At 41.5% G+C, this 27,759-nt stretch overlaps 1 protein-coding gene across 3 annotated transcripts in view; it reads left to right on the top strand.

Moving 5' to 3' along the window:
• Window positions 1-27,759, top strand: part of LOC311506709 (junction plakoglobin-like) — an 86,679-nt gene that overhangs the window by 16,796 nt on the left and 42,124 nt on the right. The window contains exon 2 of one of the 3 annotated variants that reach the window (XM_084570772.1): window positions 27,266-27,298. The exons of the other annotated variants lie outside the window; for them this stretch is intronic. The gene's annotated coding sequence lies outside the window, so the exon portion shown is untranslated. The remainder of the gene's footprint in view (window positions 1-27,265; window positions 27,299-27,759) is intronic. 3 annotated transcript variants of the gene reach the window in all.

Below are 27,759 nucleotides of genomic sequence, written 5' to 3'. Positions count from 1 at the left end.
AGATAGCACAAGACAGCGCGAGAGAGTGAGCGAGAGAGCGAGAGAGCATGAAGGAGAGGTCTAGACAGACAAAGCCTGAGGAGAAGAGAGAGAGGGAGGGAGAAAGAGGATGGGATGATGAAGGGAATGATAGAGGAGGCAACATGATTAGATGTTTGTAGACGGAGAAAGGAGGGAAGGATAAGACAGAACGCGATCCAGTCTTATGTGAGAGCAGATCATCCTAAACAGGCCTCGGAAATATACTAAGCTACTATCTCTGTGTGTGTGTGTGTGCGTGGTTTCAGCTGGTTTGACGGGCATGTAGGAGGACTGAAAAGCCTGTCTCCTCCTCTTACCATCACACACTCCTCTCCCTCTTGTTATCTCCTTCCTCCTCAGCTTGTTCCTCGTTTTCATGCTCTTCCTCACCTAGCACTGCTCTTATTATTAGCCGCTCTCCCTTTCCATCTCTTTCAATTTCCTCTCCTCGTTCTTAATTACACCTGTCAAGCTTCATCTTCCTCTTATTTCCCTTCTTTTTCTGCACACGTTAATTCTCCTTCCTGGTTTCTAGTGCTGTGATCTGTTCACGAGACAGCCTTCACTCAGGGTCACTCTCGCACCTCTTGCACCTATTGAGAACATATCTATATTAGTGTTTTTAAACCTGCCCTTTTGCATCCAATCTGTTGTGTGTACGTAACATTAGAATTCACCTCAAGTAAAATATGCAGCTATGAACAAGCTGGTTGTCGGCCATTTTCCGGTGTCAGTGAGTGTCAGCTGTCCCTTGTTTGGTGCTGTTGGGAACCCTGTCGACAGCTTTTCAGCTGATTCAGCATGTTGAATCAGTCAGTAAGACAGATCTTTGTTCGGCTTAGAGAACCAGTGCAAAAAATGGCAAACAAGAAGTAAGAGAGTAAAGAAAATGACATGGTTTAAAGGGCACACAAAATACTTTACTTGTTTTTATTTTGAGTCTGGAAGCCCTACGCGGAAAGTTGGTTTTGGGTCTCTTTGTTGGGAACAGATTATGCTCCGGCAAAGATCTGCCAGAATGTCCCTGGAACTGTTGAACTATCCAATTGTGTGCGGTGGTTTTATTTTTTATTTTTATTGGTTGAAACACGTCTCGAACGCGCTTGTTGGTGCTTTATCATCTGGAATGAATAAAGAGTCGACCCACTGATCAGCGGGATTCAGGAGAGGCCGTCTCTGCACGAGGGTTATATCCCTTCACACAGCTGTCCGTTGCCCATAGTCATTGCGATGTGTTCAAGTGTAAGTCTCTGACCAGCGTTGCCAGATGGGAAATGAAGCAATATTGTGCTGTTGCGTTAAAATGATCGCATTTTGAGCCAAACTATCGTATGTACTGAAACAACTTGGAAACAAAGCACACAGTGCATTTAAAACCAAAGCTATTCTATGTGCACGGAACTGCAATAACCTAAGGCAGAGGTCTTCAGCGTTTTCCAGGCCAAGGACCCCCTGTTGAAGACCTCTGATTTTTTATTCATTGTCAGTCAGACTATTGTATATTTGCCTTTTTATGTCGTATAAACCCTGAAACTGTCGTATAAATACAATTATTATCGTATATCTGGCAACAGTGGTTCAGACCCAGGTGACGGCTCATCTTTGATTTGTCCGTACCTTAAAGCAAACACCTACAGAAGGATTTAGACAGACTCCAGATAATAACCCTTGAACTGACTCATTCCTTGTGACTGATTCACTCACTGTATTGTAGACAAATTTAGTCACTAAATGTGTTTCTAGAAAGAACGCGCAATGTCAGACTTCTAAATTAGCTCAAACTAGATGTCAACTAAAATATTCTATGTTATATGTTTCTCGATTATATGTTTTTCACCACTATTTCTTGAAAAGCCGCAGAAACACAGATAATATGCAAAATTAACTCACTCACACACACACATACGCTGAAGGTTCATTGTGCCAGAGGCTTGTGTATTACAAAACCCTTGATGTGCTGCTTTTTTAATTCCATGTCCTCTTCTGTTTATCCCTGCTTTCCTCCACCCCATTTTTTTTATTTTTTGCTTTCAATGTCGTCTATCCAGCCCTCTTTCTTCCCTTCTCTCATTTCCCTCCTCTTCCCGTACGCCCCTTCTTCTTCAATCCTTCACCTCCTTCGTTTTCCCCTTTCTGACTCGCTTTAATCTGCTATCTTCCTCCGCACACCCCTCTCTCTCTCCGTTCTGTTCGCTTTTTAATATTTCTGAGAAAAAAAAACTAATTGAAAAACTGGGATGAAACCCAAAGAAGACAGTGGGAGAAACCACGGGAGGGAGAAGAAAAACTGTATGTTTTGAAAAGAAGAAGAGGCGCTACGTAAGGCCGCGTAGGGCTGCAAAATAGAAATCTACAACTACGCTTCCAGCATCGATCAAAACATATGCCGTCAGCGCGGAGGAAGGAGATGGAGCCGTCCAGATTTGTTGGAGTTTGTGAAATGGTCATGACATTTAATTAAAATGATTTGTGTCCTTGGACGTGAATGTTCCTTTTTCTTGTGTGCGTGTGACACGGAACCAGGGAAAATAACGTGCTTATACTAGCAGCGGCTTTTCTGACTGTACCATATATCCGAAAGGATGTAGCTGGAAAATTAATGAAATGACATAAAAAAAGAAAAACAAATCCCAGCCTCTTGTGTGTGTGTGTCTGGGCCATGGACTGTATAAAGATGGTTGACGGAACTGCTTCTCAAAAGTGAAGCCAAAGCAACAAGAGCTCCCCCTGGTGGCTGGCTGCAGTATATGTCATAAGCTCCACCCTCTCCATGTTAGTGGATGGGGCTTGGGCCGAAATAAAACTTGCAAGATGGTACCGCCCATATTCCCGGGAAAATAGTGTCAGTTTGGCCAATGCAAGGAAGTGGTGACACGTTGTCCATATTTATATACAGTCTATGCTCTGGAACCAAGACCAATACCCTCCAACCTCCCGAGGAGTGCTTTGACCATCTTTCTATTAGCAGATACTGCACCTTCATACAAGGCGTGATCAGTGTCATCAAAAACAGTCTACACAAATCAGCTCGATCAACTGAACTAACTGCCATGAGACTATAGGCTGGCCTGCTGCAGATACATAAGCTCCAGCCACCTGTGTCCCAAAACAAAATTAACAATTCATGTTCATGGACACGAATCAGTAGATTAAATTTTGTGTCGGATGGAACGGGTTGAAGAAAAAAAAGCAGATTAACTCGGAGGAGGAGAGATGTAAAGATCAAAAGAAGAGAGAGGGAGAGAACGAAAGCCAAGACGAATGGAGGGAGGATTAGAGACATTGTGCGCGGGAAAGCAAACCGAGCATTAAACCTGCACAGGAGGGAGAAACTGTCAACATTTGCTGTTTAAAAGGTGCTTTACAAATTGTATGATAAAATAAACAAGATGAAAACGCAACAAAACAGTGCAGATGTCAGAAACTACAGAGGGGGAGATTGTTCCAGGGAACAAAATGCAGCTTGTGTTGACTATAAAGAATAGACAACTGAAAGTTCGCATAGAGAAAGGCATGGTCCTGGCCCAGCAGGTTATCTACAGACCGGTGATGATATTTTAAAATGGATTTTGTGACTTACTGATAGTCGCTGCAGTCTGTTGAATGGGTGTTATTCTTTATTTATTATACCTCCCTGGCAGCGATAGCCGTGGTGGCCAGAGGCAGTGTGTTTTTTCGGGTTGTTCCAATCTCAGGCAGTGTGCAATATTTCAGGAAAGCTTTGAGGGAATTTCTTCCACAAAGGTTTTTTTTGGGTGAGGGAGTGGGGGTGCCTCAAACACATTTCAGGCTAATTATGATAGACTTTTACACAGTATGCTCAAATAGGACAACATGATATAGTGATGACTCTTTATATCCAGAAGTTCAAAGGTCAGTTTTAGTTAATATATTCGACTGGATGTCCCAGACGTGCTTGTCAGGTTAACTGGTGATTCTAAATTGGTCGTAGGTGTGCATGAAGGCTTGTCTCTGTGTTAGCCCTGCGATATACTGACGACCTGTCCAGGGTGTACCCCGCCTCTTGCCCAATGACAGCTGGGATAGGCTCCAGCACCCCCCGCGACCCTTCACAGGACAGGCGGTTACAGAAGATGAATGAATGAATGAATGAATGTATGTCCCAGACAGTCAGCAGAGGCGATTCAAGATTTTCACCAACTTACTTTACCTTGGCCTGCAGTGGCCATGGAGTTTATGCTTTCATTGTTAATAAAATGTCTCAAACAGAAATACTTGTGGCCATCTGAATTTAAAAAAACAAAACAAACCTTGGCTCCAGGTTTAGTCAATTAGATTTAGTTTCTCCTCTGAACCTGGGATTTCTGCCAATTTCTGTCCTTTAGCCATCACCGATAATGACTTTATTTCCTGGCAGAAGGGTTCCGGACATCTAAGGTGGCTGCTCAGATGTTACTGTGCTGAAGGTACATTTGTCCACAACTGTAAACAAATGAGAAACGTAAACCATCTAAGGCTTTGCGAGTTGCTCTGACTGGCTTGCGCCTTCTTCGCGACTTTCTGCCCCTTGTTATGAGAAGAGCTGAAGCCCGGACGTTTAACCGTTCACTTAGATTTACTTGCATTTTTGGTGATGACAAATTCCAAAACTTTTGACTGATGGATATTGGCAATGCCAGATTTCAAAGTCGGCCACAGATTGGTCTTCCGACTTGCCGCATATGAGGCGTGCACAAGTGTGTACGTGTGTGTGTGTGTGAGAGTGTGTGTGCGTGATTGGATTTGCCCTGTGTGGGTGTTGGCAGACGGAGCCGACCTCACGCGGTGTATAATTATTCCTAGAGAAAGAGCGAGAATATAAAAAGACAAAAAAATATATATAATAATTTAAAAAAAGGGAAAATGGCAAGAGAGCAGTTAAGACCAGGAGCGAAGGGGGTTGAAAAAGGGTGGGGGCAAGGTAATGATAGGCAGAGGCAGAGACAGAGACAGATGGGGGCGAAAAACAAAGCTGAACGAGGGAGGGTGAGATGGAGGGATAAGGGGAGATGAGACATGACAGCGGGAGAGGCAGATAGAAGAGAGGAGACAGCGGAGAGGTGGAGGGACAGGCGGTGATTGTGCGCTGGCCTCGCGGTGAACCCTCTGTTTGAAGCTGTATGCCAACTCCTACACATGCTTTTGCACAAATAATTGCTATTTCTGTACGTATTACCCTCTCTGCACCGGTGTGTCTGTGGTTTACTGTGTGCAATATATTTGCAGTAATGCAGGCTGAAGGATGTCCTATCGAAGTCATAACTGGAGAAGGTGGTGTGTATCAAAGGATAACTGTGTTAATATAAGTATGAGATAAAAGACGAATCTCGTGTAGCACAAAGTGAGAGTAGGTGGAATGTTTCACATGATAAATCCAATATATATACTGATCCAAGTATCGTGTAGGTCTCCCTTGTGCCTCCAAAGCAGTTCTGATTCATCGGAGAGTGGATATGGGCCTTCTGAGGGTGTCCTGTGGGGTCTGGCAAAAGCATGTTTGGGTCCTATGGGTTGAGGGGAGAGGCCTCCGTGGATCATCGAACAGATACTTGATCAGTTTGGGAGCTAAGGAATTTGGAGGGCAGGTGGTTGGTACATGTCTAAGTAACATCCACATTAATGAATGCCAGGTCCAAAAGTTTCCCAGCAGAACATTGCATCGTCACAAGATGTTATTTACTTCTCCTGTCGGTGGTCATAATGTTATGCCTGATCGGTGTGCATGCAGCGATCCTGAGCGGAACCAGCGTAAGAGATCACATTTCTTCCATATTAGCTTCTGCTCGTTGGCTCCCCGTGCAATCCAGACAAAACTTTAAAATCCCTCTCCTTGCATTAAAATCCTTTAATAACCAAGCTTCACATTTTTAAGACTCCTAGTCCTATATTATTCCAACAGAACACCTCTCTCTCTGAGTGCGGGCTTAGCTGTGGTTTCTAGAGTCTCCAAAAGAAGAATAGAAGTCAGAGCCATTCGTATCGGGCTCCTCTCTCTGCGGAACCAGCTTGAAGTTTGGGTTCGGGAAGTAGACACCCTCTTTACCTTAAAGGTTAGGCTTAAAACTTTTCATAAAGTTTATATATATATTTTTTCTCCTTCTCCTTTTGTCTTTACTCTCTCTATGCCCTGATATATTGCACGTCATCAGCTCGCTGCGCTGTACTATTTTTCCCTGCGTCTTTTTGTCTTTGACAAATGTAAACTTGGAACGAGGGTTGGGGGGATACGGCCAAAAAACACAATCAATTTTTTCAGTCTTGTGGGCAATTCATAATCTGAATTGCTAGCATCTCTCCCATTCATAAACTTTTACAGACATAGCACATGGGCCTCAGTGAAGAACCCATGGCTACCTTTATTTCGTATTATTTCCTTGTCTTCAGCACCTGCCGATACTCCAGCTTGTTGTGTACTCGCAAATCTCAGATGATCAGCTGACTGAGAAGAAATAGACTAGAGAACTCAGCCCTTTTATTTGGAAAATCAATTGACCTTCTGTTGGCCTTCTAATTGGATGGTGGACCACCAACCAGAGGACTCCTACCCTTTGCCAACTCCCAACTTCCGGTGTTACTGTTGCAAGATTAGACAAATAACAGCAATGAGAGACTGATTTAAACAGAAATCTTTGAAAACCTCTAATAAGGCTCTGCATCTAGAGTCTAGAGTAGGGTTTAATATTTTTCCCGAAAATTAGATGAATCAGATCCCGGGAAAAGACGACCCATTTCCCGGGAATCCCGGGAAACAGCTGTTTTTTGTTGTGGTTGTTTTTGCCCAAGTAATGTATCGATATCATTCAAATATGCGTTCCCAGCATGTTTTATATTATTTGTAACATTATTAGGGCAAGAAACACAGTTTATGTCCATATCAACAAAGTTTGCAATGATCAATTCTGCTGCGTGATCAAGTGAGCTGCGTGCGTGACAGCCTATCTGCCAAAAAGCAGCTACCGTATTGGTGTAGAACGATCACGTGGCCAACCGTGCCACCACTCGCGACCAAGATCTTATTACGCTCTTAAGAAACTAGTTCTGCATAAAACATAGACGCATCGGCAATCGACTGGAATTTTTGCGACAAACTTTTTTTGGGTAGCTTAGCATGACTCGTTAGATGCCAGACTGTGGAGCGGGATGAAACGATAACAGGGTTCACCTTACGGCCTAACAAAGCTGGCTGCAGACATCATTAGGAGGTTGGTAGCCTACTGCTGCAAATGACATTTGCTGCTGCTAGGGTGCGTGGATTTCTAGTAGATAGCCTACTGCTGCACTGAATTCAACGTTAACCTAAGACAACAATAGAAGCGCACGTGTAACAAAAAATAAATATATATTTCCCGTTTCCCGTCATAACCTTTCCCGGGAATCGGGAAATAGTCTTGATCAGATTTCCCGGGAATCCCGTTTCCCGGGATTAAACCCTAGTCTAGAGGGAGACCAGCCTTTCGACCAGTTTTCAGTTTTTATGCATGGCTATTTCTTCTACTGTACTGGTTGGCAGACTCATCAGAAGGCCAAGAAAGGGTCAATTGTGAAATGTCTGTGAAGGTTCTCAGTCTTCTAGGTCATGGCGTATCCAAAAACGCTAAATCAAATCAGAAACTTGCATGATTGGTGTCTGTTAACAACTAGATACCTACAAGTAAGTAAAGTAGTCGTTAACAGACACTAGTCATGCAAGTTTCTGATGGGTAACACCCACAGATGTGCCTATTTAAACCCGAACTCTCCACCAGTCCTTCAGAACTGAAGAAGCTACTTAGATCAAACATCTTCAAGGAAGTCTTCAAGTCCAGTTGCCTTTCTTTAGCATTTTCTGGTTGTGGTCAGTTGAGAAGTGTAGAATTGCACCATTAAATGCCACTTGGCTTCTTGCACTAGTTTCCCAGGTTCCCCTACAACATTGGGACTATGTGCAAAAGTCCCCAAGTGCTGGTACCTGGTTGAACCTTCTTACACGGCGCTATCACCATTGAATCAGCTACACACACAGATAGTGTAGTCAGACTTTATTGAGAGATGGAATTGTACATTATTGGTTTGAGGATTAAGAAAAATACAATAATGCCAGCATGATCCGAGAGATCTGACAAGTACAGGAAATTTCATAAAGACTAGCGCTGAACGCGACATGGATCACCTCTGCTCTGGGCTGTCGAGAGCAGCTTATTTGCATTTTCTTCATTCGACAAACGACGGGCCTTTGTCTGCCGCCTGTGGAGTGATCCGTACTGTAAGTTTATGCCGCTACGTCATTAATCAGTGTAGAGCGTCCCCGCAGGGCCGCGGTAAGGCACGCGGCTGTACATTTATTAAAAGGGGAGGAGGCACGTCATCGACACAACCCTCTCATTAATTTGATTTCTTTTGTTGTCGCGGAGACAAGCGTGGGCGCGGCTGTATTCTGATTTGTTCGATTAGACAGCTGATACGTGAATGCGGTTTTCGTGACAGCTTCTGGGTGATGACGCCGCCGACGCCGCGTGAAGTTCGCATGAAAAACTGGGACAGAAGTTTCTGTTTTTCTGGTGGATCGGTCGTCCGTCCCTCTCCCACTCCGCAGTTTGCTATCTTTTCCGGCAGTGCTAATAGAGCAGGATTATCCATAGTGAAGATGAAAAGGGTTTCATTTCCCCCTGAGCTTCCTCTCTGCATGTGTTTATGTGTGTGTGTTAGGGTTATTGCGGTACATTGTCATAGATGAAAATAGCAGCCAGACGAAGTGAGTAATTATCTGCTCTCTCTTCCTCACGTTGTCTCTCTCTGTCTAGCTGTCTGTCTCCTCTTTATCACCCTCCATCTTCCTCCTCCCCTCTCGTATCTCTTCTCCTTCAGTTTTGCCCTTTATCTCTCTTTCTTTTCATGTCTCTGACCTCTTTCTGCTTTCGCCCCAAAATTGCAATTTTAGGTAATTTTCCTAATTCTGCCCGTCGCTTAACTATGGCTGCCTTCCCAACCCCCCCTTTAACTGCGTTTCTAAGAAGTTCGCAAGAAAAAGAGAATCAGTCATCCACTGCTACAGTATTATGCAAATTTTAGAAGTTGCTTCGACGAGCTAGGCGGTGAGTGGTGGTCATTTTTCTCTGTGCCAATTACGACAGCACGTCTGTGAGAAAAGTTGCGGTTGAATTTATATTTTCTTTTTGCGTTCCTGTCTCTCCCGGGAAGCTTCGGTGGTCCGACGCTTCACGTACACCGATCAGGCATAACATTAAAACCACCAGCCCTAATATTTTGTAGGTCTCCCTTAACAAGACAATGAGAATGAATTGCGGTTTGATTGTTGCCCACTATGTTCCATCCTGGCAATGGCCCAGCGTGAACATACTCTATTTCTCATTTGTGTTTCCGACCGCCGTTTTGTCGCTTTTTTCTGCCCGTCTCCTGACAGTTTCTCTCTTCACCTCCGTGCCTCTTTCCCCCTGTCACTGTCTGACTCTTTCATTGAAGCTTCTGTCTATATTTAAGCCGACTGAGGCTGCGCTTGATCTGCCATGTGTTTCCTGCAGATAGGTGTTAATAGGATTCCTTACTCTCCGCAGCGATCACCTGACCTTACGGGAAAACACACACGCTCATCTGTCTGCCTAACAAGAATCATGCGAATCATTGTTGTGGAATGGAGCTCAACTTCTAGATGTAAACTGTCTCGCACTATTTGTGCATTTGAAAACTTTCAGTATTGGTTTTGAATTTGCATCTTGTAGTGTTGAGAAATAACTTGAGGTGATTAATCCAACTTTTAGCAGCCAAAGGGAAGGACATGGCGTGGGGTAGTGGCGGCTATGGCAGGATGTAGACTGAAGTGCCAGACAGAATGATTTTCACACTTTACTTACGCAACTTTCTTCAGAGTCGACTGAGTGACCCCTGACACTCAAAAAAAATAAACAGGTTATTGCTGTTTTAGAAAAATCCATGTGTGTTGGAAATATCTGCTGTATATGTCTAAATCTTTGTTTAGACCTGGAACATTTAAAGTTGTTTTAGCATTTATTCCATACTCTTGACAACAGACATCCTGTTTCATTGAAGCTTGTATCATCTAATGGTGTACACATGCCCGGTTGCACGCTGTCAGTGCACATTTTGTGATTTCATTCGATCTTGATGAAGGACAGCATAGTTTTGTTGTTAGCCCTAACACTAACCATGTAATTGTACACCTTAAAACTGGGGTGCCAACACTTCTTTTTTGGCAAGTCAGAAAGATCTACCTATCAATCCTGTCTTTGTTTTCATTAGTTAAAGCCAGAAGAAAAGGTGTTGCGCTGCAACTTTAGAAAAAATAGCGCTGTTCCTTTAAAGGGGAACTACTGTTTTTTACAACCTGGACCTTATTTCTAGCATAAAATACGGCCGTTTACTCACCCATATAACTTTTGTGTCATTTGCACTCGTTCAGGGGATAATTAGATCAGCGTATATCCATATAGGGGGAGTGACTGGGGCATCAAGATGCAGCCTCTAAATAACACATTATCTGCCGCGAAACCCGTTCATTTCGCCAGTTTCGCCAGCTGCTATGACTACTGAACTTTTGTCTGTCAGTACTTCATCTACTAAACCTTCCTAGCCCACTAGTTAACTACCAAAATTAAAAGACACTCCCAGCTACTTAACCAGTGTGTGTTTCTGGCTTTAGCTACTTTTACTAGTAAACATTTTGCCTTCACTTCTCAGTTAAGTCGAATCAAAGCTGGTAGACTAATTGATTGTAGCATCAGCAGGGTCGGGAGTACAGGAGGGACGCTTTTAATTATAGCCGGCTCCCGTTAGCGGCACAGATTCGTCTCGACAGCTGTTTTCGCCAACCCCGCTCTATCACGGGTGTGTGAGGTTTGTGCATGCTCATATATTAGGATACAGTTAATGGAAATTCTGCAGCTCATCTGTTTGTCTCCTGAGTTTGTTGGTTCTGTAATCTGTATCAATAGCTGCTAAGGGAATCTGGGCCAGCATTACAGGTTGTATATATATTGAGACAAACACAAATTTCTATGCAATTTACTATGCATATGTAGATGTGAACCCATGTACATGTATGTACTGTATTGTACATTCATGAATTGCACATGCCCTACTTGGCAGTGCAGTATATTTCAGTTATCTCAAACATAGCCTCCAGCCACCACTGTGACGTGGCACAGAGAGCGCAAACACACACAAACGCAAGCATCTCATTGTACACACGCGTAAATGTCACGGTAGTTGTCGGAAAATGCGGTTACTAACAACCCAGAGGCCCAACGTGGACCAGTAATTTGAAGTCCATTATGTGTCTTCATAAACACAGAGTCTTCTCTTACAGCCGACTCAAACCAGCAGAAGTGTGTGTGCGTGTGCAGTGCATGAGTGGACTGAATTTCGATGTATTTCTACATGCACAGACTTCCTCGCTACCCGTCTCGTGGTCTTTGTTCGTGTCTTTTGCCCATGCACATTAAAACACACGTAGGGGAACTCATTAGCCTGCACCTTTGTATGCTGCTTACTGTAGACGGTGACTGGGCCTTGTGGTTGTTTACAGGTTGTTTTTTTTTTCCTTAATAATTTGTGCGTTTATTGCAAGACAGAAATTCTCGCAAAAGCTGAGTGGGTTATAGTAACCCGATGGTATCGCCAGTGAAACAAATATAGAACTGAAATTACAATATGTCAAATAAACTGTCAGAAAATTCAAGTAAAGGACTACAGAACTATCCCCTCATTTGCATTTAAGTATACTTTAAGCATCGATGCTGATTGTTATTATTCTGCTGCCAGTTCCAGTGAAATCATCAATCCCTAATCGCCCTATGTAGAGTTTGGGTTGCATTGCCTCTGAAATAGCCAGCATTAATTAGACTTTTCATACATATAATAATAACATTTACATGTCACCATAATGTATTTTTTCACAGTTAATTGGTGTGTGGTTGAGAGCATTTGCATAATTATTTCAAAGTGTTAGCAGTTGCTAAGATGAGAGTACAGTTACACAGTTAGGTTCGGTTAATCATAAACTGCACACAATATCATAACAACTGGTGTTGATGAGGGTACAGTCTTGAATTTTAACTTTACACTATAGTGTATTCTATAGCCAGTGGGAAAAAATATACTAAAACTAGGGCTTTCAATAGGTTAAGTTTTTAATTGTGATTAATTTCATTAACTTCCATAGTTACTGCTCCATGGCACTTTCTTAATCTGTTCTAAATGTTGCCTAAATTGATATTTTTCAAGTTTTGAATACTTTCACCATAATGGGAGTAGACAAATTGCTTATTTTATGCAAATTTAGTTTTATATTTTTGCAGTTCAACATGATAACAAATGCGGTCCGGAATATTCTCCAGACAAACCTCAAAGGTATTGCATGCTCAAAAAAATATGCTGAGTCTCTGTTGCATTTATCTAGCCAGGCCTGCCTTTGGCGAGCGGGAGGAAGCCTCTCTTCCCTCAGCTTGTGTGATTGACCAGCAAGCTTTGAAGCCAGAACTTGCCGTTTTATCCATTGCTTCGAGTTGGTTTCGACTCACTTTCTTCTTCCTCTTCTTTTTTTCTTGTGGGATTTTTGGTATTTTTGATGCTGCAGGGTATATTACTGCAATCCTTAGGATAAAACTATTTATTATGACCACACTTCAGATTCTGCTTGCTTTGCTCGGGTTGCTGGTGCACCAGGCACTTCCTGCTGCATACCAACCATGCCTGAGTTGGCTGCTTGACAACCTCATGTCATAAGAGAGCAAGAAGTTCAGAGACTCATGCCCTCATCCTAAAAGTGAATATTCACCTGTCAAAGGGTAGGATACTTTATATTAGGCCGCAAGTAAACTCCCAGTGCTTTTCAGAGGCTGTGTTGAAAGCTTTGAAAATGGGAAAAGGAACTGAGCATCAGGACATTTCGTTAGCGGAAAGTCTTCTCCAAGGTTTTCCAAGAGAGGAAAAGTCGGAGAACAGCCAACAGTCATGTGTACTCTAGGCTCACGGATAAAAATGGATTGTGAGATCTGGCCCAGGTGGTGCGATCCCTCAGAAGTACTGCTGTAGGCCAAGCTGCTAATGCAAAAGTGTCATAACGCCCAGTGTAGCCAGGCTTACCCTTGTCCACCATGGTCCAGTTATGGTACTTGCAAAAGTAGGCAGAGATGGATGGACTATGGGCACAAGGAAAGCAAGTATAGGCAGTGGGATGCTCTGTCCAGAGTCTTAGAGTCTCTAGTCATCTCCTCAACACCGGCTAATAATTAGCTCATTTCCTCTTTTCTGGCTGCTACCATTGATTAACATGCACAGCCATTAGCTTTTAATTAAAGGTATACTTCCACAGAAAGTTGGTGGTAATTGCTGGCATTCTACCACGGCTGGAGACCTTGCTGCTTTTTCCGCGATTGCTTCCTGTTTAGCTCATTGGTTTGAGTTATCTCCATTAAAGAGATTACGAAAACAAATACACAAGCTGACCTGTTCAAAAATCTGATATGCTCTGTGGCACTGTGTGGTGATTTAATGATAATGTGGAAGTTATGAAATAATTTATGTAGCAAAAATGCCATTGAAAAGGGGTGGAGAGTGTAAATGATCCCCTGCAGTTTTTAAGAGAAAGGGTATATATTTATTTCATCCAGTAATATATAGTGAAACTTTGACTAAAATCAAATAAATCAATCAATATAAATCTCTTGAGGGTACACAACAAACAGCATTCCAACATATCTCTGAAATAACACCATGTTTTAGGAACATGTCGGAATGCTATTTGTGCAAAGGGAACAAACAATAGCGTCACAAGCTTGAAATATTTTACAGATGAAAATTTGAGGGAACGTGTTTCAGAGCTGTTGTCTCTATGACCAACGCTTATATAGTTTTTGTTGTTGTGTTATTGTAAAACTTAAACCAGAGAATGCAACTGACGTAGATAACAAATAAACCCAATTTAACAAAGAATAAGGACCAAGAATGGCTGATTTCCTGTTTTAAATGCCACCTTTTGTGTTTTTGTCAGACTTGTTAAAAATAAAAAAAAACGTTTCCGTTTTTCTTCAGTAATTGTCCTATAATTAGATTGTAACACATTGTTGTTTTTCTTTGGAAAACCTGAGCATTACACACATTTAAGTATTTCTGTTCCTTGTGATTAAAATGAAAATAGGGCTTTCATCACATGTGGATAATTATCTCTTTGTTGAGAAGTGACAATGGCTTTATTTAGGCATCTTTTCCTGTTGTGGTGGGAAAAGAAAAAGCCAGAACTGTCCAGGATTAATGAAAGAATTCATTTCAAAATGCTCAAGAAAACACTTGAAGCAATGCAGTCATGGGGGTGGGGGTGGTAATGATGGAGACATCTTGATGTCAAATTTGATAACTCAACAACAGTGCCTGAATGACTGAACCAGGTTAAATTCTGTAGCTAATTGTAACTAAACCTTAGTATGGATAAAAAAGTGAGTAGGCCATGACACACCAAGCCAATGGGTGGCAATTTGCTGTCATTCCACCATGGCTACTATTCCATGATCATCATTATACGTGGACGAAAACCCCCTTAAGGCTTAGCTTGAGACATTTTGCTAAGCATTTTGTGTTTTCCGGATGTTTTACTGCATTAAACACATGAGAAGGCTAGAGAACAGGGAAAGGCTGTCTGTCATCAGTACTACCCAACATGAAATTCATTCATTCATTTTCCATCCACTTATCTGAGGTCTGGTCGCGGTGGCAACAGGCTAAGTAAGAAACTCCAGTAGTCCCTCTCCCCACCAACACATTCCAGTTCATCCCGGGGAATCCCGAGGCGTTCCCGGGCCAGACGAGATATATAATCTCTCCAGCGTGTTCTGGGCCTGCCCCAGAGTCTCCTCTCCAAACCTCCAAAGGAAGGCGCCTAGAGGTCGTCCGAACAATATGCCCGAACCACCTCAGCTGGCCCCTTTTGATGCAAAAGAGCAGTGGTTCTATTCCGAGCTCCCTCTGAATGTCCAAGCTACTCACCATATCTCTGAGGCTGAGCCCAGCCACCCTTCGGAGGAACCTTATTTCCATTCTTTCGGTCACTACCCACAGTTCATGACCATAGGTGAGGATTGGAATGAAGATAGACTGGTAAATCAAAAGCTTTGCCTTACAGCTCAGCTCAGCTCAGGGTTGGGGGTGAGTTCCTGCTTCAAGTGAGAGAGTTCGGGGTGCTGTTCACGAGTGATGGCGACGTGAAATGACATGTCATAAACACAAATTGCTCATAACGTGACTTGGTGTGTTGTCCATATGTCATTACATGATACTAGACTGTGATACAGCCGGCTCTCAAATTCTATCTTCTTAGCGAACGCAATAAACTTAGGTATAAAGGAATGTCTGGCACATCTCATTAATTATCATTAAACATCATCATTATTAATAACTTCCCCTCGCTGGCTGCCTCCATTGATCAGCCAGCACAGCGTAAAGACTACCTGTCAATGGTTTCTCGGTGGACGAGAGAACATACCCTCAGCGTCAGCAATCATTAGTTTCATCAGGATTAGCTAGGTCAGGTGTCAGGTCCTCCCGCTCTTCTTCACTTCATGAGTACGTAGTTACCCCCCCCACCCCCAGCTGGTTCCAGAGGATTTGAATGCATATGTGATAAAGACGTGCGCTACAGCTGTAAAATCCTAGAGGAGCATTAGAGGAATCCTTCTTGCTTTATACGGCTCTCCCCTCCCTTATTTCCAAAGCTGCAGATTACTATTCACAGGCTGTTTTACAGAAAATCTACTGTGGAAGCTGGTCAGTTTCTTGCACATCAAAGCACAGAGCTGACATTATTTACTACTTAGGATTTAGGATTGTCTGGCGTAAATCATTGCTATCATAGAATAATAACACCCGCATTAAACTTACGTACAACATCAGCTAAGGTATTTTAGTGTTCTTGTCCTTGGACAGGAGATTTTTATGTCTCAGAAATACTTTAAGATTCATGTCAAAATGTCTAAAGTTGCAACAGGCGTTGTCTTTCTACCCAGCATGACGTTCATTTATTTGCACATGTTCACACCTAATGGGTGCTGAATCATCCTCAAGTTCATTCACATCCAGCAGAGCTTTGCCGCTGGTAAGACTTTAATGATTTGTGGATTCTTGGCAAGTTTGTTAGTTAAAATATTTATCGGCCATTAGCTGTCCGTGAACAATTAAACTTTGTTGTATGCTCCTCTTTGAAGGTGAAAGCCTCGACTCTCTCTGTAAACCGCTGACCACTGACCGAACTAGGGCCTGAATAAATGAAAATGAAACAAAACTGAAAGGCTGTAACTGACAAGTCCAACATAAACTGTATGTTTTAATGTTAGATTTAAAAGTGTAGCTGTAACTTTAAAGTAAAGTTGTCTGTTTCAGTATGCTTGAGTAGACCTTATGTCAGCAACAGCAATTCAGCCAGCAAGCTGAGTCACATTTGATTGCACCTGCTGCCGAGGTCGATGTAAACAGTTCCATGTTATTATCTGTTTGCTTGGTGAGTAACATCCTAGAGGTATATCAAGCCACAGCAAAGCTTTCTCATGGAACAGACTTGGAGTCAATATCATTGGGAAAACAGCAACAGATAACATTAATGATGGTTCTGTCCATTTAGATGCGCCAACGGGTCCGTATCATTGAGATAGCATGTACAGCAACAGTGCCCTTGCACAAGGACACCTAAATGGCTTGATTCCAAGTGAGAGTGCCAGTCCAAGGGCTGTGTCATTGTACATTATGGCACTGACCACTAATAAACTGTGTTTATTAGTGTTATTTATGTATACCACCATTTGACAAGGTCAACCTGCTCATAGTGGGAAATGAACGGAGAAAACAATCTGGGACCTGAATATGTGTATCTGAGTAAAAAATTTAAAAGACAAGTTGGATGACTTTGACATTCTTTATGTTACGTCAATTGTCCTAAAAGATTGTTCACAATGCCACCCAATGCCACACAAGACTTCAAGTGTGAAGCTTTAGCAGAAAGTTTAAGGATCATGTTCTTCAGTGAGGCTCGTCAGACAAAAACTCACAGCTACACCAATGCTGGGGTTTAAAGCTCGTCACCAAGCCTGGGTGTACGGCTTTATCCGGTCATACATTTACAAGAGTATGCCACATATACCTTAAAAGTTAAAGGAGAACTACTGTTTTTTACAACCTGGACCTTATTTCTAGCATAAAATACGATCGCTTACTCACCCATATAACTTTTGTGTCATTTGCACTCGTTCAGGAGATAATTAGATCAGCGTATATATAGCGGGAGTGACTGGGGCACCACAACGCAGCCTCTAAATAACGCATTATCTGCCGCGAAACTCGTTCATTTCGCCAGTAGACCCCGGATGATCATAACATGTAACTCAACGGGGAATAGCATTAGCATACCATAACAAAATATTGGCGAAATGAACAAGTTTCGCGGCAGATAATGCGTTATTTATTGGCTGCATTTCTGTGCCCCAGTCACTCCCACTATATGGATATACGCTAATGTGAATATCTGACGAACAAGTCCAAATAACAACAAAGTTATTTGGGTGAGTAAAGGATTGTATTTTATGCCAGAAATACGGTCCAGGTAGTAAAAAACAGTAGTTCCCCTTTACTGCTGAGTAGAAAGTAAAATAGAAAGGTTCAGTGGAGAGCATCAGACCATCCGTAACTGTCTTCAACAGAAGGCATGTTACAACGACAAAAAAAAGGTCTTGCTTGATGAAGCTCTCTCAATTGTACCTAGGCAACGCAATAGTCTTAAAGGTGCATATGGCAATATCAACCGTCACGAAGTGTTACGTTTCATATCATCCTACAAGTTTGCAGCTGATAAATATTTCATACATGCTGCCTCTGTCTTTTATAGATACCAATGAGTTCATTTCGAGGCCCATGTTTATTGCTGCATTTCGATCCGCTCTCCCCAAGAAAATTAAGATCCTCTTTGGTCCTGACAATTCTGTTCAAACTTCCGCTCAGACTAAAGCATAATACAGGGACTAGGTGAGTGGTTCCCAGCCTTTTTTCCTTGTAGACGCCCTTGTGTCTTAGAAAAGCTCAACCACCCTAATCAGATCTGAACTCCAGTATGTGCAAAAAAGCTTTTGAGTGTCTCGATGAGCATGCAAATCTCAAAAGCTAGTGTCCCCCTTAATATGCTTGTGATATTTGAATCAGTGTTTTGATGCCCAGTTAGGAACCACGGGACTAGATCGTGACTGCCTTCTGAAAAAGATGTGCATGATGTCATTTCGTGCATACACATATGCATCCATGCTGATTTGCCACAAAGCTATCCTTTCCGAGCTGCATTGTGCGAAACGAAATGAGCGGTTGTATTTCATTCTTCCCTTATGTCAGGCACAAAGTCACAGAGTGCAGGCGAGACATGTACCAGAGAAAAGCCGACATGTCAATTCAACATCACTGATATTTACTGACATCAAACTTGGAGAAGAGAGAACACATTATTCCCTTTTTGCGACCAGAAGGACATCTCCTCTTCACCATCTCACTGAAGCTGTAAACATGGCACACGGGGGGGGGGGGGGGGGACAAGGCCCTTGCATAATTTTCAGGGTCCCACCCAACTTCCCAAAGTGAGGCCGTCTGGCTCTGCTTTAATTAGGGAGAAAAGTTGCCCAGAGGTTTCAGTTGCAATAGGCGTGTTTTGATGTTGACATTCTTATTGATCTGGGTGAGTCTACTGCAGAGTCTCTGAAGTCTGCTGGGGGGAAAAAACAAACAACAACAACAAAAAAAAAACTGGCTGTCACTTCTCTGCACTGGTACACACATGAGATCAGACACGCTCGTGCAATCGGACGAACCCACACACACACACACGGGGAGTTTATTAATGCATGCGATATAGAAGGCAGCTGGCTTGCATCTTCAAACGCGCATCTATTTGGGAGGAACACTGATATATTTACATAAATGCCGTTGATCTCTCTACCTCTCTCACAGACGCAGACACATGATTAAGCTGAACTTAACAGTCTGTAAAAGAAGGACAGTGTTAAAGGGGAGTTTTAATGGACTCCTAATTAGCTCGCTTACTTAATAGCAAACTCCTAATGTGAGTGTGTTGTGCTTGTATTACTTGCTTGTTGTGCTGTTGTGGGGACAGAAAGCAAATCCCTATGAATAAATAAATAAATAATATATTTTTTTTTGGTTAAAGACTTGGTTTAAAATGTTTGGGTTAGGTTTGAGTTAAGCTAGGGTTTACGGTTAGGCCAAGTCTTCAGGGAAGAGATGTATGTCAGTATGATGTCCTCTCAAAGTGATAGAGACATGGACCAGAAAGCGCTTCAGATTCTTCATTAAAGGGGAACTATCGTTTTTTTGCAACCTGGACCTTATTTCTGGCATAAAATACGATTTTTTACTCACCCATATAACTTTGGTGTCATTTGGAGTCGTTTGTCAGATATTTGGATCCGCGTATATCCATATAGTGTGAGTGACTGGGGCACCGCATTATCTGCTGCGAAACTCCCCGTTGAGTCCGTAGTTACCTGTTATCATCATCCGGGGTCTGTAGATTGACCTGGATGATGTCTCTAACAAGATATTGGTGAAATGAACGAGTTTCGCGGCAGATAATGCGTTATTTAGAGGCTACGTTTCGGTGCCCCATTCACTCCCACTATATGGATATACGCGGATCTAAATATCGCCCGAATTACTCCAAATGACACCAAAGTTATATGAGTGCGTAACCGATCGTATTTTATGCCAGAAATAAGGTCCAGGTTGTAAAAACCGGTTGTTCCCCTTTAAATGTTACACCTTCTTATGTTTGTATCCCTTCACATGGTCCACCTTTTTCCTTCCAACATCCTTTCTTGTGTCATTAAATATAGATCCAAAAGGCAAAGCGCAAGGCATACATCTGAGTTCTGTTACAAAGTGACCCTTTTATCGAGTTTTAAGCCATATTTTTACCTTCACTTTTTGATCATTACGGTTTTAACCCATCCTAACGATGAAGAAAGGAATTGTTGCATGTGTGTTTGTTTTGGTTTTTCTCAACAATCGTACAGCTGGTGACCATGAATGGCTGCCATATTTTTCCTTAAGTTGTTTGTCCTCGGTTTGTCATCGGCGCTCATTCATCTGTTATTTTATGATCTAGTTTCTGAAACCAGCCAGAAGTCCAAGTTGTGAACTATCTGTATAGAAACACAGATATTGTGGTCCTGGAACTGGTTGTTGCATTTGACACTGTCGGCTATTATACTGTATTACAGAGCTTAGCTTTAAAGGGTAACCCTCTTGTTTCCAAAAGGGTTGCTCGACGCAAATATACAGACAATACAATGCAATAGAATGTCCTGTATAAAGGAAAGCAACACAAAAATGATTACACAGAACTTCAGGGCAAACTTTCTGTTGTTTCTGTTTTTATTTCCCTATAACTGGGCAATGAGCTTTGCATTGGCAATTGTTGGTAAAGATTATTGCCTACTGGCCATCAATCATCCTTCAGACCCTGCGTTATGTAGTCTGATAAGTAAGCCACATTGATTTTGCTATCTTTTTTTAACTTTCCACTGTGAGCATGTGGAGTACTCTTCTGGAGTTATGGTTATGGTCTAGTGAAAAGAGGTTTATTGACCATTATCGACCCTGACCTACACATAATTTGTGTCCCTCTACCACTTTTCCTTTCATCTTTCTCTCCTTTGCGTTTTTCTCCACATAATTACTGCAAGAAAGATGAGTCGCGTAAATGCTTTGACAGAAAGTGCTTTGGACTTGGGCTGCACAGAGGCTGTTGTTCATCTCGGATATTGTCTTTTGACAATTTAAATGTCAAGTAGTAACTGTGATCTGATTATCGATCAACAACACTTGTAAAACCCTGCAGTGCCGTGGCTGCAGCTGTAGTGCTCTTATGTCAGAGTGTGCATTTTGGGTTATGGAATAGCAGTAAAGGGAGAGTTATATTCCCCAAGTTTATCCTGAAGATATTTATCTACACTCAGGACTACACAGATCAGGCATAACATTATGACCACCTTCCTAATATTATGTAGGTCTCCCTTGTGCCTCCAAAGCAGTTCTGACTCATCGGAGAGTGTCTGGCTACAGAATGCACATCTCAGGCTCTTTTCAGTTCAAAATTCTTCAGGTACTTACAACAGAAAGTTATAGGCGATTTCCAATTCCTTTGCTGATATGGCTGTCTAATTTTATTCAGTGCTTTCAACACAACACAAAAGCCAACTTCAAGATCTTTTATGAGATCTTTTTTTTTATATATATATTTTTTTAATGGTAGCTTTATGAATTTAGCATACATTTCCAGGAGATCTCGTCTGCGGAGTGTAGGAGGTTTCAGGGGAATGCTGCTGCTGCCACCTCTAGAAGGTCTCTAGTTTCAGCTGAATTTTTATTTGTTCTTTTGTCTTTTACATCTCCTGCGAATCAAAGCCTCCAGAGTATTTATGCCTCTGGGTCCACGCATACAGACACAGATCACATTTTTATTCCGGATGTAAGTGGAATACAGGCTCTTGGTTGTGGTGTCATAATAGGTTTTCAGGCTGAACAGGAAGTTGGAATTCTTCCATCTGACTTCAGGAAAGATCAGAAAATAGCTTTGACTGAATCCTTGCATGGTTTGATGGTAGCTTGGTACGGTAGATTTTACAGTATTTTGTATTAAATGTGAGCTGCAGCAGGGGGCCAGTGTGGTGAAATGACAAAAGAAAGGGCAACATGCACTCACTTATGCCTCCAACTTCTACAATTTTCGTCAGTCACACTTATTTCCACATTGCCTTTCGCTTCCAATTTTTGACTTTCTGAGGAATTTCTTGATTGTGATTATTTATTCATATTCTTGAGTTGCTTATGTCTATCTCTCATTATACGCTACATTTCCTTCTTTGCTCCTTGCCTTTCCGTCTCTGTCTCCTCAGTACCCTGTCATGTTTCGCTGCCACTGACTCGGGCTGATATTTTGCTGCCCTTAATATTTCAGCCATGCTCATGATGAAGAAATGATCACAGGCGGTTTTTCATGTGCCACTCAAATCGAGAAAAATCTCATGGCTTGCAGCTTTCCCTCCTAATGGAAAATTAAAGAGGCTGGCCATGTGCTTAGCGATACCGCCCCGCGCCCTGGAACTGTCACAGGTTTGATCCTCGTAAGACACTTCATCCTGCCAGAGGGTCCTTGAGCAAAAAACACAGAACATCACAATATCATTTCTGGCTCCTCATCGCATTCCTAACTCCCAAACTTTCAGCAAGCTGCCGTGACAGTATGAAGCTGGCAGGTTTTCGTTTTGTGTGTGCCTACATGGATGCAACGTGGCAATGCTTTAGAGAGAAAAATGGGTACCATTTTCTAAAGGATTGTAAGTTGTCTGTAATTCAGCTTTAAGCTTTTAGCAAGACCTTGTGAGTTGCCCAATTATGAATGAACTCACTGGCTTGCGTTTATCTAATGCCAGCAGGACAGTAGCAGAACAACAGAAGGCAGAGTCTATGGGGACAAAAATATAACTAGTTTTTATGAGTTTACCCTTTCTGGCAGTCAGGAATATAAAGCTTCTTATAAATAATACTTTGTTGAAAAAGAAAATCACATTTCAACCTTGGTTAATAGTTGAGGTCTGCTGTTTAGTTTTGATCTGTTGGAGGTATGGGATAGAGACCAGGAATGGTGTAATAGGGGGCCAACAGCAATGTCTGCATGCTTAGAAGATAATATATACCCATTTCTACCCATTTTGCATGCTCGCATTCACTAGTCCAGCTGATGCTGATAGGCATGTTAATCAACACTGTTCCCTAAATCAGGAATCAAAGGAAGCCAGCTCACAACTGAAAACCCTAACCCTATCCATTAAACATTCTGGTAATTTGAAAGAATTCTGCCTAGCCAGGAATGATAGTCCAAAAAAATTAAAAAAAATAAATCAAACCAAATATTATTCATCACTAATACGGAAAATAAAAGAACAGACCAAGGTCTCTTTTCAGCAGTCTAGCAAGGTTGACAAATAGTCATAATTCTGAGACCTGTATTCCTCAAGTGCTTAGTAATAATTCCTCTATGAGCTGCTTTGCAAATAGAATTGGAACGGTAAAAGAATAAATTAGCACTCATTAACATATTCATAGCATTATTCTTTTTGAGCTAAGTTCAGTTTCATAACCTCAGCATATCTATTAAACCCACCCCAACTACACTACAAGAATGTTTTTCCCTCCATATTACATCTTATTCATCCATCTTTAGGCTATTTATCACAAGACTTTAAGGTTGCCGTAATTTAACCTTAACTTTAAAGCATCCTAATTTTAGACAGCATTAGCTCTATAACCAACCTATGTTTCTAAAATTGTTGAAAATGTTATTGCAAATCAGGTATGTGATTTATACAGGAATTGTATTTTGTTTTACTTAGCATTTATAGTACATCATAGCACAGGAACAGTGCTATTTTTTTTTTTCAAAGCCTCAAATAATGGAGTCGTATCTATGCTTGTCCTGCTAAAGTGATTACGATTAGAATTTATCATTTATTAAAGGAGTTAGAAGGAGTAGTTAAAACTACTACTTGTTCGATGTGTTCCAGTATGTTTGTGTCATGGAGTTCCCCAGGGTTCTGTGCTAGAGCCTATACTCTTTTCCTTATACATGCATCCTGTAGACAGTTTTCTTCAGAAACACTGCCTGTATTGTCATTGCTATGCAGATGGCACCTAGCTATACGAAACCATGTAGCCAGATGAAATTCATCTGTCAGCATAACTTTTAGTTTTCTAATTCTAATTTCAAACAGAACTGAAGAATTGCATTTGGACATAAACACCTCAGAAACACACAATTGAAACTTGGATTTTTGATAAGAGATGGTGAAAAACTAGTCCATGTATTTGTTACTTCCAGCCTGGATTATAAAAAGCCCAGAGCTGATCCAGGAGTACAGGAATTGTAAGAGGGCTCATATTTCTCCAGTATTATCTTCTCTTCACTTGCCCACTGTAATAATTTTCATACATCATGCTAATCCAGTTTAAATGACTACCATTCATGCTTTTTATTTATTTTTTATTTTTTATTTTTTACTTAACTGCATCAGTAAAGACCTTATGAGTGCACTTTGAATGCTGGGCGATGAGTTGCTCAAGGTTTTTCCTTGCCACTGTTGCCTTAGTGCTCTCCATTTCACTTTCAGGCTCTGGTTCAGGTACTTAAATGCCATCTGCAGATATTAAACTGTGTGTCGTATTCAAATGTGAGAGAAATATTTTAAAACAGTAATACTAACCATAAGGCTTTTCTAGTAGTAGTGGCTTGGATTCCTGATGTTAGAACATATTTTCAGATTTGATATTTTCTTCTTGATAGACAAATTATTTAATGAAGAAGCAGTTTTAAGCTCAAGTTTAGTATTGAGCTGTTGCCGGTTTTATACTGTTTTTTCATCTGCAAAAAGAAAATTGATGGTGTAGCACCCTCTCACTCAGCAATTCATCCCTGACCGGTTACTTTCAAATTGAATCAGTCCTAGCTAAACCACATAAATATTTCCACAGTGAACGATGAAGCGGAGAAACCATGAGAGAGTGCACATTGCCGACCTGCAGAAAGAAACATTAAAGTGCGTTTCACCTAAAGGGGAAATTATTGACTTTTGAATTTTGTCCACCGTCAGATATTATGAACAACTTCTCCCATTTTGATGGAAAAAGAAACGTAATTTCTAATCCGTATTATTTGTCATACTTTTAAAACCTGATAGTAAGAATGTTAATTACCTCCATAATTGGGGTATTTAGCGTGACTCATGGCTTCTTGGATAAAGTATGCCATTTGTTCAAAAGACTGAGAGGTTTAATGTTGCTATGTAATTTCAAATATTAAGGCAAACTGATCACTGGGCTGGATGAACTTTCATGCCTGGTGTATAATTTTCGAGGTACATTTTCAATCCAGGTGCTAATTTAAAATGGTTTTAATCAGACATTAAACAGCGGAATAAAATCAGAATTTATACTGATGAACCAAAACTGTATCACCACGCCTCCACATTTCAAGTCTGACTCACCGGATGCGGGCCGCAAATTTCGCACCTCACACATGTACGCTATCCGCTTTTTATTCTCTACCTTCCACTGAACAATGGCCACAACAAAGCTAGAAAACTACACACAATTAACTACACTTAAAATGCCGAGTGAATCACTGAAAAGCTCTACAAAAAAACATGTTTACAACAGGAAAATCATCGCGTACTTGTACACCAATTTTGTCTGAAGTGAGCAGAAAATTGTGAATGCACATAAAAAGTCCCATACGCTGATTTCCGTGTTAATCCATTTTTTTTCGGACATGGCCATCATCAGTTGGGAGTTGATTTGCCATGTCGTTTTATTCTGCCAGCAGCATGCAGTTACACTGACTTGACCAATGTAATGATTCGTTCCACTTCAAACGAGCCTCTGTGATATCGGTTTAATGCATTTCCGCAAGCGCCACATACAGCCATCAAATTGTCTGTGATATTGATGAGTCCAGTGGACTGCTACAGAGCTTAAGTATTGGAAGGCTGCACTGCAATGTTTGTCTTTTTCTTCACTAAAACTCATTTCAAGTAGTTGACATACTGTACATCTTTTATGTTAGGCTAATTTTAATGACTGTGCTTGGCTCTCCCTGTGCAAATGTTCCACCGGAACAAGCAAGAGCCTTTTCTCCTATTGCAGAATGGTAATAGCCCCTCTCCAGTGCTTTTACAGATGGTTGTTTGAGATAGAACATTGACTATGGAAAGTGATTGTTTACTTAATATATAAAATATATGTCTGAACGAGTGTTTGTAAAAAAACTCATGCCCTATGAACCACTAGAAGGCTTTTAAAAAAATATGTATATATATGAGAAAAGGTTAAAGGGGAACTACTGTTTTTTACAACCTGGACCTTACTTCTGGCATAAAATACGGTCGTTTACTCACCCATATAACTTTTGTGTAATTCGTATTCCTTCGGGAGATATTTAGATCTGCAGATATCCATGTAGTGGGAGTGACTGGGGCGCCAAAATGCAGCCTCTAAAAAACGCATTATCTGCAGCGAAACTCGTTCATTTCACCAATATTTTGTTATTGCACGCTAGTCCTATTCCCCGTTGAGTCCGGATTTAGCTGTTATCATCATCCTGGATGATGTCGCCTCTGAGCGCCGTGCGCACTTGCGACGGTCGGCTTGTTTACCTGTAATTTGCTACTGCTATTTTTTTTGCAACATGGCTAAATATTTTTCTGATTCTGAGATTGTGGACAAACCATAGCAGTAGCAAATTACAGGTAACCAAGCCGACCATCGCGGGTGTGCGCGGCGCTCAGAGACGACGTCATCCAGCGTTATTTAGAGGCTACAAATTACACAAAGGTTATATGGGTGAGTAAATGACCATATTTTATGCCAGAAATAAGGTCCAGGTTGTAAAAAAACAGTAGTTCCCCTTTAAAGATGACTTTTGTGTCAATAAATGGAATCACTATGGTGGTGAAATTTTGGAAGACACCAGATGGAGGAAGTATAATTTGGCTAGAATAAAATGCACAAGGAAAAGCTACAGCGCTGCAAAGATGTCAAAACATATTTATAAAAAAAAAATATCATGCATATAGTAAACCTTTTTCATTTCTCTTACTGTTTACTGAGTAGAAGGAAAAATGGCAGAAAACTAGTCTTCAAAAAAGGTGACTGTCTGCCTCCCGGCTGCTCGTGGCACATGCAAGTGTTTCTGAGTGTGTACGTGTGTGTTTTCCCTACCAGGTGTGTAATTGGATAGCCGTCAGTGGGAGTTACAATGTCATCAGATTCACTGCAGTAGGCTTGGCAGCTCACATATACACAACCCTTTTACTGTTGCACACAAATGCACACTGAAAACTGAAATACAGTAATAGGGATGACTGTGTGTGTGCGCATGTGTACTTGTGTGTGTGTGTGTATTTGTATTTCAGAGACAAACTGTCATTTGACTGTCAAGCCTGTGCAGATGACTCACACAAACAGAGACACAAACAAACAATAGGTGTAGTGGGTCGTCGCGATGGAGCTGACAAGGTCAATGACAAGTGACAAGTCAAATCTCGCTCACTGTCTGCTTTTCCCTCCTCATCCTCCTCTCTCTGTTGGATTCCCTCCTGGCTGATAAAATCGGACACTGCTGAATGTGCGCGCGCTCCAGTGTGGGTCTCTTGAGAGGCAGAAGAACATTAAGGTATTTTGACCTTGAAGAAAACAAACATAAAAAAAAGGGAGGACAAAGAGGCCTTGTCAGCTTCTGGCTATATTAAATAGTTCTTGTCTGACTGAAAACATAAATCAACATGTCTGGCCCATTTGACACAAGTTGAAAAAATGTTTATTTTAGAATCCATGTCCCCTGTTAGCGGCACTTCAGGAAATTAGGTACAGGCAGGTGTATGAGTCATAGTTTTACTGACTAAATAATTGGTGGTATTACACACACACACACACACACACACATAAACAGTTTAGGAACAACTAAAAAAAAACAAAAAAAAAAAAACATGAAAAACAGCACAACGTGTTGACCTGGCCTCCAAATTCCCAAGATCCCAAATTGATCAAGTATCTTTGGGATACACTGGAAAAAGCCTGATCCACAGAGGCCCCTCCCATCTACCCATAGGACCCAAAGGCCCCCCACTAAGAACA

The sequence above is a fragment of the Chelon labrosus genome, assembly GCF_963514085.1.
Source record: "Chelon labrosus genome assembly, chromosome: 21".
Taxonomy (NCBI): Eukaryota; Metazoa; Chordata; class Actinopteri; order Mugiliformes; family Mugilidae; genus Chelon; species Chelon labrosus.
Note: the sequence above shows the minus strand (reverse complement) of the source record. Positions and strands in the feature narration are given on the sequence as shown.